Below are 13958 nucleotides of genomic sequence, written 5' to 3' on the forward strand. Positions count from 1 at the left end.
TGAGATTTCACTGTCAGGTTATGTTTCTAACTTTCCTCAGCTCAATAGTAACTGCAAGCATGGTTCCTATGGTTATAGAGGGAAACTAAAAGAGACAAATCAAATATGATCCATCCGTGTATTCGTTTATAATCCTTCTCTAATGGCTGTCTTTAAGGGCCATGAGGGTGTGATTGGTTATGTAGCCTAGTCAGTTTTTTTTGCATGCATAGCTGCCTGAGAGCCAAGTAAATGTGATGGTTTCAGATTTGATTAGGCAGCCCACGGGCCTCAGCAGTCCAGCCCTGCGACGGGCAGGCAGGGGCCTTGTACAAGCGTCTCATTGCTCACCATGCCTCAGTGGTGATGTACACACCAAGTGTGACCACTGCTTGATTTAAACAGTCCACCCTGGATCTGAGGGTGCGCTCGATGCAATTTCGTAACCCATCCATCTAGCGAACACTGGACATTGGTCTCACCCAATTACTTTTGGGATACCATTCTAGTGCATTTATGTTTGGAGTAAGTGACACTCTGTTGTGAGATTATATCATTGAAATATGTGTACATTAGTTTGTCTGTTATGAAAGAATGACTCTACTTTCTACCTTCTGTTACAAGTTCTGTATTTCATGTTTTACTGTATAGAATCCTTCAAAATCAGGGGTGGAATTTAAGGAATTTGACACTGGCCAGCCGGGCTAGTAGACCACCATTTTTATAAGCCCGGTCCAAAATCTGTGTCGAGCGATATTTGAAAAGACACATAAAAAATTAAAATTAAAAATCAAGTTTGTTGATTTTAATTTAAGTTTAATTTAAGTTTAATTTAAGTGTGATGATTATAAAGTGATCACAATTCTTCATGAAAATGACAATATTATGGTGACACTCTCTTTGACCCACCTGTATGTAAATATATTATGAATAGTGCCTTTAAGACTTGTTATGAGCATTCACAACGGCTTATAGTTCCTTATAAAATTCCATTGTATGTATAGTATGCAGTGTTTGTTATTCATTACACGTGACTCATAGAGAGCGTTATTCATAATTCATAAGATCATGAAATACGTCATTTTGCGGCTCTCTGGTTTTTGATAGACCACAACATACATCTCTTATTCCCTGAGTGAATTTATTTAGATGTCCAAGTATTCAGGAATTCATTTGGCAGAAGCACATTTCTACACTTTGGTGCCTAGTAACCTTAGAGCTGTATGATTATATTTGGAAATGACATTCTTTATTCAAACCCTTGGCCTTGAGGCCTTTAACTAAAATGCTTTGCTTTATATAAATGAGCAAGGTTATTTTCATTTCCTAATGGTCACCGCAGCCATACAGTAATGAGCAGCACCAAGGAGAATTGTTATTTTCTTAAGGACCAAATTAAAAAGGAAATCCCAAGTAGCTAAATCATTACAGAGGAAAGCCTAGAGGACTGTTTCCATGTTATTAGTCTACATGCTTGGCCTTCCTGGTCCTACAGGGTGGGGGGAATATATGTGATAAATATTGCATCTGTTCAATTTCAGACTACAAGTTGTTAATGAGGACTTTTCTCTTTTTACAACTTCAGTAGTTCATACTCACAGCATATGCCAATATGGTAGCAGGTTTGGAGACATAATGCAACATTCTAGTGAATTGCTGCTGAATCAGTTGATGTCATTTTCTGTTGCATGGAGAATACACAGGATGAATATTTTTGGAGGGGAAAATTGTGTATGTTGTTATTCCTTTTAATAGAAACATAGGTAAAGCTACCCGGTATTAAATATAATTTTTGGGTCTTCACTGTTTTTGTGTGTGGCCGTGATGAGTGATGACATGTGAAGTATGACATCATGCCAGTGGGTGGCTTGTAAGAGCGCTGTACCAGTGAGGTCACTGGTCTCCTAATGACCTCCTCAGGGTTCACAGCAGCAGCCGCCTTCTCTTCGGCCCTACTGTAGGTCTCCCCCTCTCCAACCCACCCTGGCCAGCTCAACGCTTGGCTAGCCTCTGCGCTCATTGTCTTTAATCAAGAGTCGGGGGCATAAGGACGCAGCGAGTCAGCCCATTCATGCCGTGGGCTCCTTATTTTCAGAAAGGCAGATGAAGCCGAGTGGAAAAGCCTCTTACACATAGTTACGTGGTCCTCTTACACAATACACTGATCGCCTGTCTGCTGTGAGGCAGTGACCAGTCAGTGATTGGACATGGAAACATTCAAATATGTTATCCATTATTATCGAATGTACCTGATCATGGTCTATGAATATTGTCTTTCAATATACTCTTCAAAACAATGTCTTTTCAGCATATTATAGTATATCACATTGGTTCAGAGTAATCTGAAACAGGCCCCGAGTCAGTTCCCCGACAATGGTGCATCTAAGAGGCAGGATGAGAGGCATGTAAATCAGGCAGACCATGCTCTTCTTTAATATTTAACACAGGTTATTAGACAGAGCAAAGTTGTGACTCCCAGAGCACTTCTGCGCATCACATGAATAACTAATGCTGGCTGATTATGCTAATAAGTAGTACTAGGAGGTAGTGATGACCAGGATGTACCTCTACTGATGCTGGAGAGGCTATAATCACAGACACATCACAAAAACACACCCCAAACGCACCATTAGCCTTGAAACACAGCAATTTTTTTACCAAGCAATCTGATTTACCCTTCATGTTTCCAGACTATGTGTGCAATCTCTCTTTGTGGGAGGAAACCTGATGCACTTTTAAACCCACAGTCTCTGATCTTCCCTAACAAACGCACCCTCATAGTTCAGTCTGAAATGCTGGCTGTACCATTCTAGAGCCTTACTCTACAGATAAAGATATTGAAATGCATTTCATGTGCTCAGAGGCCTTGTGTCAATTGTGTCATTCTATCACATGGGCAAGTGAACTGAGCTGTAGGAGAAGCTCTCACAAAATCACTTGGTCCTCCTTCATAGACGACAGCACTGATTTTAGAAGCTTATTGCTGCATCACGGAGCAAGTAAATGTCTTTTCTCCTGTTTTATTTTGACCCACAGATAAAAGCGTGCTCTTGGAAACCCATCTGGAGGCAGAGTGGGTTGAGCGTGGCTATATTCCATCACCATCACCACAGTTCTTTGGCCGCCACCATAAAGAATTCCAACGAGACAATTTTGCGGTGCGCAGGGCGAGCTGACAGGGAGTGTTATTAAAGCGCAGGGTGCTGACCGCTCTGAAAGTTATTAAAGTGCTGTGAGATTGTGTCTGTGATAGCCCTGCCGCCCTGCCGGGGTGTCCTTCACACACACACACACACACACATGTACATTACAGTGAGGACGTGGTCATCGCAGAGAGAGGGGGTGTACAGGGGGGGGAGTACAGACCAGACAGACACACCAGGGCCCACCGTGATGACAGAGAGAGATGTCATTGTCTTCATCCCACCCGTTAGTGCTGCCAATGGCTGCAGAGAGAAACTACAGTTTACCTGCTGGCCAAGGATCCTCTGCACCAGTGTAAATACCGTAGTGGTGTACTGTATGTCAAACATGCTATGAATGAAACTCTGAAACAGCTGTAGTTCACTCAATGTTCTTGATTGATGAAAGAGTGGATGTTAGACCAGTTACGTGAGGTCTGTCCCTGCATGGCTCATTCACACCAATCAGAGGTTAGAATATATCACTTAACCGTTGGACCTATGAGGCCATGGTTAGCTACAGGGTTGAAAATGCTCCCTCAGAGGGCAAAAATCCAATATAGATTATTGAAGCTCATCATCTAATCCATATGTTTAACCCAACCTATAACAATCAATTGTGCATGACAATATGGGGTCGTAATGAAGGACTGAATATGAATTTCAGAACCACGACAAGGCTGTCATCATCTAGAAGAGGACATATAGATGAATTGAACAGGTCATGAAAAAACACTTATTAAAGGTTGCTAATACTTTGCAAAACCTAAAGTACACTAAAGTGTACACTATATTTTGTATTGATAACAAATATTCCTAGTATCATGTCTCGAATATATGATAAGGCATACTTGCCACATGAAAGAACAAGAACATTGACTGGTCTGCTCTATGCTTTTTACCTGGTCTCTCAGTAAATCCCAGTGATACGTTTGAATGTGTTGGCAGCCAACAGTGTAAGATAATAGGCAAATAGGAGGAGGGCTAATGGACTGATTCTGTGGGTTTTACAAGAGAGAGAGAAGTGGCCCAGCACATCAATCCGCTGTCTGTCCGCACCCTCTCAATCTGTTTCAGTTCCACCCTGACGTGACAGCATGGGGGACTACGGCCGTCTATTCATCACCAGGTCTGGAAATAACAGGACACCTCCAGTTTGTCATACTAGATTAGTCTGTGGCCTGTAACCACTGTCTTTAATAGAGTCTCCACCGTTTCATCTGAGGTGTCCACTAGACCACCACTGGAGACCTTGGGGGGAACACGGCTGTGTGTATTGACATGAGTTTGGCTCACTCGTGGGGAGGCAGGCTACTTCTTTCTCAGGCATACACTATCACTTACTGTGTGTGAACAAAGCCAATAAACTACGATTATTTCAAGTTATATTTTTTGGAGAAAAAAAAGAACCTTTTTTTCTCTGGAAATGTGGAATATGCTGTCATAAGCATTTTCCAACTTTAGTACCGTATCATGGGTCATTAAGTGTGGGACTCACATGTAGAACAGTTGAGCCTTGCACAGTATAGTATATCCCTCCAAGCTTCTTCACAGATCCCTGGGGCTCTTATTCCTGGATTCTGCACCAAAAAAAATCAATGGATTGTAATCCATAATATTACTTAATTGGTGATTATCAGTTACTTTGTGGATCACAGGTCCTGGCTGTGAAATTAGCCCCGGTCTTTAAAAAGAGCTTGACCATCAAGTGTAATGGACAGTGGAAGGTTAGCCCAGGACTGGAATAGCTCCTCTCTGCCTGTCCTCTTGACCTTGAATGGCAGGGTGGCTCTTTGAAAATGGTATATCTTGCAGTAAGCCAGAAGCAATAGATGTACATACAGTTTTATAGTAGAGTATTTGTCTGGTTCATTCATCCCTTCCCCATGCAACAATAATTTAGAAATTGTACAGATACAGCCTACATTTACATAGAAAGTGTTGAATTAGTAATACAATATGTGCATGGTCCTCTGTGATTCTAGCATGGAGAACCTCTTGACTAAAACCATAATTATGCATTATGAAGTAGTATGAAGTGCATGTGTTTCATAAGGGTATTATATAACTTTGCATCACTTGTAGCAAGTGCTCCCCTCTTATGCAGAACATGTGTGGGAGGTTTACTGTTGCTGTAGTCACAACATTATGAAAATCTTAGCTTTTTTAAGATTACCATAGTGTCCCTATTATTATACTGTATGTAGTGGATAAGATGTTCTGGGGGCTTCTAACACCTGATCATGTAAAATAGTATTTCAGGTAGTATTCACACATTTTTGACAAACACAATTGTTGCTGTCATGAAATAAGTACAATTATGTATAAGCTTGAACACATTCACACATACACAATGACCACAAAGAGAAGCTCCTATCTCTCTGAGCGATGCTCTCTGCTCCTGTTGAATGAAATTCAACCCAACCAAAAGGGGAAACAAAAGTGTCTAACATCAACAAAGAAGCCATTGCATCTGCTTATCTCGGACGCACTGGTTTTGTTTGGAGACCGGGAGCCCTTTGGCAACAATGGTGGCTCTTCTCTAAAATATGGCTGTTTTGTGGTTCCCATTCAGCCCATGTTGATGTGTTCTGTCTGCAGCTCCAGAGGCTCCCCTCCTCCTGTTTACCTGGGAGTCCTATGGGGCGAGATTTAGCTGAAAAGCCCAGTCGAAGCCAGTCAAAGGGAGCGTGGCGCAGGCCTGACCCTGGCGCTCCACTCATTGTGTAGTGCAGCGGTGTAATGAGGCCCTGTGTGGATATTGATATGACAGAACAAAAGGCCAAGGTGCAGTAAGGACAGCAATCCACACGTTTCACACCATTTGTTTTTCACACCGTATCCATCACATTAATGGGTCACCTTTCTGTGACAGCTCATGATTACCTGCTTACCCATGGAGAGAAAAGAAGAGAGAGAGAGATATATAAGGGGGTGGGGGAGACAGAGGAGGTTGAGAGAGAAAGAGGGGTAAGATGAGGAAAGGTAGAGAGAGAAATAGTGGGAAAAGAGTGAGAGAAGGAGCTCTAGTTATGAGGGTAAAGGGTGAGCTGGGGTTGGAAGGGGCTTAGGGAGTGGGGGATGGTAGGAGGGAGCTAGTGACATTTTTATTTTTTTCATGAAGATTGGCTCCAGCGCTCATCATCCCCACTGTGAATTTATGACAGGTCAGCTCTCCATGTAGTCACCTGATGGATGGAGAACATCCACGTTTATTTGGGGCAGAGTGGAAATGGTCGGAACCATTCCCCAAAGCACCCATAGGCTTTTTTAAAGACCACTATAGCAGAAGTGCTTGTTTAGTATTTCACCATATACTGTAGCCTTAGATTAGCACAACATACCTACATGTACATTGATTTACACTGGTCCTGAAAAAGGGAAACACTTTTGGGTTGGAATTGCTGTCAGACATTCTAAAACTGTAATTTTTTTAATATGCATTTTTTTTAAATGTACATTATATGGATTATATACCTGCTGGTTGAATCTTTTTTTATACACTGAGTGTATAGAACATTAGGAACATCTTCTCTTTCCATGACATAGACTGACCAGGTGAATCCAGGTGAAAACTATGATCCCTTATTGATGTTACTTGTTAAGTCCACTTTAATCAGTGTAGATGAAGGGGAGGAGACAGGTTAAAGAAGGATGTTTAAGCCTTGAGACAATTGAGACATGGATTGTGTATGTGTGCCATTCAGAGGGTGAATGGGCAAGACAAAATATTTAAGTGCCTTGGTAGTAGGTGCCAGGAGCACAGGTTTGTGTCAACAACTGCAATGGTGCTGGCTTTTTCACGCTCAACAGTTTCCTGTGTGTATCAAGAATGGTCTACCACCCAAAGGACATCCAGCCAACTTGACACAACTGTGGGAAACATAGGCGTCAACATGGGCCAGCATCCCTGTGGAACGGTTTCGACATCTTGTGGAGTCCATGCCCCGACAAATTGAGGCTGTTCTGAAAGCAAAAGGGGGTGCAACTCAATATTAGGACTGTGTTCCTAATGTTTTGTACACTCGGTGTACTGTAGGTGCAGCAAAACTAGTCTGTTGTTGATACTTTGAAAGAAAGAGGCATAATGTCTATGTGAAATTGAATCTCAAAAGTGTGTTCTCTCAAAGGTGTTTGTTTGCCATAGTCAAACTACTTTTTAAAACTCAACTTTAATCATTTCATCCTGCTAACTTTTTTAAATGAGTTATGTGAATGCTTTCTGCTTAGCTCAGCAGCTGTTGATGTGTTCCATTCTCAGAGCTACATGTAGTGTCATCTACCAAATCTAGAGTCACATACAATGAGCATTTTAACTTACGGTCAGTATGAAGAGCAGAAATAGCAAGATCCCATTTTATGATAAAATAAAGACTATGGCCATGTATCTTTCCAAAGTTCTTACCTCAGCATTTCAGGTGGGATGCAGGGGAGGATGAAAGAGAGATGGTTATGAGAGAGAGATCACTTTGTCCCAAATTAAAAGTCAGAATGTCATCCTTCGCTCTAATTGCCTGGAACCATTATTGGACACTGCAAAACATTGTGTCTGCATGTGCACTTATCACTCCATAGAGACAGAGTTCCAAGCATGCAAACGTCCCTTCGCTCACTGTGTATCAATGGGTTAAGGATTCGCTGTTTGACTGTAGACTGCCATTTTGTGATATGTCATCGTACCCAGCAGATATGAGGTGAAGGTGTCAATATATCTTGTGTCTGCCCAGTGGAGGTTTACTCTGAATTACAGTAAAACATGAGTTATGTTGGTGAATCCATACTGTGTTGAGGTGATGTAAATCAGAAGGGGGAGAAATTGCTGACAAGTTTTACTATTAAAAGATAATTGTAATCAAGGTGCAGGACGAGCAATGAAGTGGTGATAGCAGATAGATGGACAGCTGGAAAAGATGGATTGTTTTAATTTGCACCAATTAAATTGAAGTTCACTGGATCATCTTCCTCAATCTTCATGAACACTTTATTTTCTGGCCTCCACGAAGCTATTAAAAAGAGGGATTGAATCCTAAGACTTAGTATACAATATTTTATGTTAAACCATCATTAAAAAAATGTGAGCATGTTCTCTCCACCCTTATGTAATGAGTTTTGTTGAGAGAGCTGCAAAGCGGCATGCTGAAGTGTTCAAACAGATTGATGTGAGGTTGGGGGTAACTTCAAACTCTCCCTGTCTTCGTCTACAGCAGTTTTAGCCTAGCCAGACTATACCCTGTTGTGTGACTGTCTTTGTTATTTGTACATCATTTACATATTCTAATTTGGCTTGAAGCAAAATCTAAAAACTAAACCTACATTAAAATGATGCCTTCCTTACTCTTTAAAACTCTCATGGATGAGAAGAAAACAATTTAATGGGCATCTGTTTTAGTAATTTGTGTTCTATGCACTACCTCCACTTACCCCAACCTGACCAATAAACACATAAAACAGTCTCTTTGGTTCTGTAAAACATTAGTGTACTCTTGCAACATACTCTGTAAACCATAGTACTCTGCCCAGTATCTTTGAGTTGATATCAAAACTCATTATTTGCACTCAGAAACTATTGTCTATATTAATCATCATAAGTCATGAGATCAAGGTTCAGTTTATTCAAAAATGTTTTCCTTACTAAATGTCAAACCTTTTATTCCAGATGAGTTAAATATCAGCCCATTTTGCATGGACAATTTAATATAGAATCAACAATAAATAAAGCATTTGATATTTTGTGTATTTTTTTCATGGTACTGTGGAATATTCGTCATTGCTCTTCATTACTGTTTATCTTCTGATAATGGCAATGGTAATTCCTTGTATCTTCAAAGGTCAATAGTCATGTTGATTTTTATCAAGTCTTATTCTGATACAGCTTCAATACGCATGGCTTAATTCACATCTCAGAGAAACTGCCTCAGAGGAAAAACTCACCACTCTTCCGACCAGAAACTATGACTATTCAAAGCCCCCTAGAGTCGATTGACGCACCGGTGCAAAAAACAAAAAAATCTTAACAAAAAGCTTTCAGTTTAAGCTAGAGGTATCTGAATACGTCTCAATCCACCGCATCCGCCAGTGTTGCACGTCCGAATTTGCGGTGAAAGGTGGCAAAGCTAAAGAGGTGTTGTAAACGTCTGTAGCGTCCGAATAGTTTGACCACTCTAGGTAAAGGGGAGACTCTCACGAACACAATGGTGTTCTCCATTTTGCTCTATGATCCCCACAAGTGTCACGGGACTGAAGGTAACAGGTACCAGTAAAAAAGAAAAGAATAATGGAAGTATGAAGGTAGTTTTGTGGCTACTGCAAAAAGGGGCTAAAGATGTACAAAAAAAATATATATATATACAGTACCAGTCAAAAGTTTGGACATACCTACTAATTCAAGGGTTTTTCTTTATTTTTTACTATTTTCTACATTGTAGAATAAACTGAAGACATCACACTATGAAATAACACATATGGAATCATGTAGTAACCAAAAAAGTGTTAATAAATTCAAATATATTTTATATTTGAGACTCTTCAAAGTAGCCATCCTTTGCCTTGATGACAGCTTTGCACACTCTTGGCATTCTCTCAACCAGCTTCACCTGGAATGCTTTTCCAACAGTCTTGAAGGAGTTCCCACATATGCTGAGCACTTCTTGGCTGCTTTTCCTTCGCTCTGCGGTCCAACTCATCCCAAACCATCTCAACTGGGTTGAGGTTGGGTGATTGTGGAGGCCAGGTCATCTGATGCAGGACTCCATCACTCTCATTCTTGGTCAAATAGCCCTCACACAGCCTGGAGATGTGTTGGGTAATTGTCCTGTTGAAAAACAAAGGATAGTCCCACTAAGCGCAAACCAGATGGGATGGTGTATCGCTGCAGAATGCTGTGGTAGACATGCTGGTTAAGTGTGCCTTGAATTCTAAATAAATTACCGACAGTGTCACTAGCAAAGCACCCTCACACCATCACACCTCCTCCTCCATGCTTCACGGTGGGAACTACATATGCGGGGAGATCATCCGTTCAAATACAGTGGTTCTTCCTTTAAAAGGTGTGGTGTACTGCAGCACAGCTTGTGGGGTGCCGCAGAATTTAATGGCACGTTATTTAAGTGTCAGCCATTATTGCCAGAATGACGCATTTTACCACAATCTGCCACCATCTACCACAAACGGTCGCGGCATAAGCTCAAAACTTTTAAAGAAAGAACCACCGTACTCTGCGTCTCATAAAGACACTGCGGTTAGAACCAAACATCTCGAATTTGGACTCATCAGACCAAAGGACAGATTTACATCTGTCAAATGTCCATTGCTCGTATTTCTTGTCCCAAGCAAGTCTCTTCTTATTGGTCTTCTTTAGTAGTGGTTTCTTTGCAGCAATTTGACCTTGAAGGCCTGATTCACACAGTCTCCTCTGAACAGTTGATGTTGAGATGTGTCTGTTACTTGAACAATGTGAAGCATTTATTTGGGCTGCAATTTCTGAGGCTGGCAACTCTAATGAACATATCCTCTGAAGCGGAGGAGAAGTTTAACACTTTTTTGGTTACTACATGATTCCATATGTGTTATTTCATAGTTTGATGTCTTCACTATTATTCTACAATGTAGAAAATAGTAAAAAATATTAAGAAAAACCCTTGAATGAGTAGATGTCACCAAACTTTTGACTGGTACTGTATATTTCCAGTTTTGTTTTACATCTCCTAGATTTAGGACAGACATTTCAAACCTTGTTTCCTCCGATACATTTTTTGACTGTCCTTTCTGCCATTTATGAATGTGTTATTCAATGCATTTCTATGTGCTTTAGCAGTAAAGGCCAACATCTATCTATCTATCTATCTATCTATCTATCTATCTATCTATCTATCTATCTATCTATCTATCTATCTATCTATCTATCTATCTATCTATCTATCTATCTATCTATCTATCTATCTATTGTTTTAACTATATATATATATATTTTTTTATTCCTAAAGGGGTCCTGAAATTCAAAATCAAATAGCTAAATCATCCATAGTATGACCATATTAAAACAATTCCATATGTCAGCTTAACCCCCCCCCCCCCCCCCCCAACGTCTTGGACTATAAAGAATTAAGGGAAGGTTATTGGGTATTGGCATATGTAAATTGATGTAGTAAATCACAATTTCATAAACAGGAAAGGAGCGTGGCTGGGAGATTGGCGAGGCGTTGCGGAAGGGACTGGGAGCGATGGTTCCACAGTGTTTGCTTCCGAGCCAGACTTGCTCTGAGGCAAGGGTTATTAGTGCTTATCGGTAATTTGGCAACCTTGACCATGTAACCTTGCTAAAGCTGGAGTAACATTTTACCTGGGAAAACATGAAGATGCCTTAAAACGTTTTCTATTTTCCTTGTGCGTTATGAGACAACAGCCTACAGAGGCTATTCAAATGAATGTCCACAGTATACTCCATGAGCACTCAAGGAGAAACTCTTATTAGTCCTAAAAATGCTAGGTGTCAAAAAAATGAATGCATACACATCAAATCTTTGACTGAAATGAGAACACGCCGACCAGTTTATATTTCTGAATATGTAAATCCCAGGAGTAGCAACATTTCTGCTCTATAGATTTTCAGTAGAGTACGCATGCTACTCTTATAGGGCTAAGATATAAAAGGGAAATGAATCAATAAAGACAACCATACATAGTTTGCATTGTGCCATTGCTTGATGTATTGTAGAAAACCACTCTCAAAAACGTGTTTAGATTTTTTTGTATGTTGTTGTTCATACCACTGTTCGTTTTTGGAAGGTGCAGTTCTAATACCACTATGTCTGGGTTATTCATAGCCACATCTTTGTTATTGTGACACTTGTGCAACTCAAGGAGGTGGTGCTGTATCTCCCTCCAAGAAAGAAGCCCTCACCTATTATTGAGCCTCTTTATCTTTACTGTAGCTGAGTTGTTAATTAGGTAGACCTTGAATTAGATTATTTGCATGTCTGAACAAGGGCTAAGGTATTAATGCTCCCTAAGGACACACTGTAATAACCTCTTCAGTGGCTCCAAGGTCCCTGTGGATGAGGCTGTGTGGACGCCAGCCACTGGAAGGAGGGAAAGTGCAGAGCCATTTCATCCAATTAGCTGTGGATTATTCTCCTCCTCTTCCTTTGAATCCTATTTGCTGTGATAAGGTGTTCTCCTACAGGGACCGAGTTGAGCTGTGGTATCAGGGGAAATGATTAATTCACAACCCAAAATTAAAATGCAGTGCCTTCCATTTCACACTGTCTGACATAGGAGAAGACACAGTTCAGAAATCAATACGGGCACCAAACAACTGCTCAGGAGAAGGAAGGTGAGGCAAGTGCACAACACATGAAAATCTCCTTAGGATTCTCGGAGTCATGGTGCATTTTATTCCACATGTCCCACATTGTGCTTTCATAGTATGGTATTATGGATATTAGATCATGCCCTTGAATTATTTAAACCAAGAAAACCCTGGGAAATGTTCTGTAAGGCAATATCATTGACAATATTTGTTGTGGGGTATTGTACGATCTTTTTACTGTATGTTTATCTCCTGCTTCTTATCTATGCCTGGGGGTACGCTTTCTTTTTGTACTGTTAAATACACAGTTACATCTACAAGATTTACCTCAGGATCAGAGAGATTTTTCCTCCCGAGACATTGCATTTGTGTGTGAAGAATCCAAAGAGTCCAGATTTCTATTTTGCAACCCCTCTGACGCCACACAAATGATGTTTAAACACCCAGCACCTAGGGTTTAATTAAGTCCCTCTAATCGTGTTCCAATCAGAAGCCTGGACCGATGGGCTGGAATTCCTGATGTGCATTTCTGTCAGTCTTAATTGGATAATTGATTGCCAATTTGAACCTGGCCACACACTGCATACACAATAAAACGCCTGGCCATGTTCCTTGAGGATTCGTTTTCCATCCGAATAAAGATGCTGCTTCAATAGGCAGATGTCCAACTCTGGGTGTTTCTGAAAAATAGTTGTGTGACTCGGAGTCCATTCATAAATGGCTTTTGAAAAGTGGAGAGATTACCATACACATCATTATTTTCGATGTACTGTCTTTCTATTGACTTCAGCCATGTATATACTCTAGACAAAAGAGGTCCTGCATCATGTGGAGCTGCTGCATGACAATCTAAACCAAGCCTTCATTTGCACAAAGATAAAAGTGAAACATTAAACAACGGTTCATGATTATCACATAAGCTACAAGTCTGCATGCCACTTGTAATTACTGGAACAGATTACTACACCACTTGTAATGCCGTAATGCATTTTCCTTGTCAGGGGGTGTTCTCTGGAGAGCAAGACTCATCAACGTTGGATAGAAAACAGATATGAGGAGTCATCACAAGTTTGTGATTTACACAAGTTTGATCATCTCTGATCTGCCTGATCATAACACTAATGAGAGGGGTCCACACATTTGATTTTGCTGTAGTACCCCTCGGTTGAAACAACAGTTTGACAGGGATTGTCAGCTATCAAAGTGCCTCCAAACCATCCCATGACTTTGATGAAAGTGGTATATCAATTAACATACTGACCTGCTCTGCATTTACACTATTTGCTACCAATGGCAAAGTGTTTGTTTTCTAAAATATACCTTTGTAGGAGCCAAACTGGTAAAGGGAGAATTCTCTGGTTATAAATGGCATTTCTCAATGCTGTAACCTTTCCACAGTTTTTAGCACTAAAAGCGCAACCCTAGGTGGGATGAGATATTTTGGCCACCATTTGTACAGAGTGAAGTTTCTTTGGAGTCTCCTTGAGACA

This window comes from Salvelinus alpinus, chromosome 19 (assembly GCF_045679555.1).
Source record: "Salvelinus alpinus chromosome 19, SLU_Salpinus.1, whole genome shotgun sequence".
NCBI lineage: Eukaryota > Metazoa > Chordata > Actinopteri > Salmoniformes > Salmonidae > Salvelinus > Salvelinus alpinus.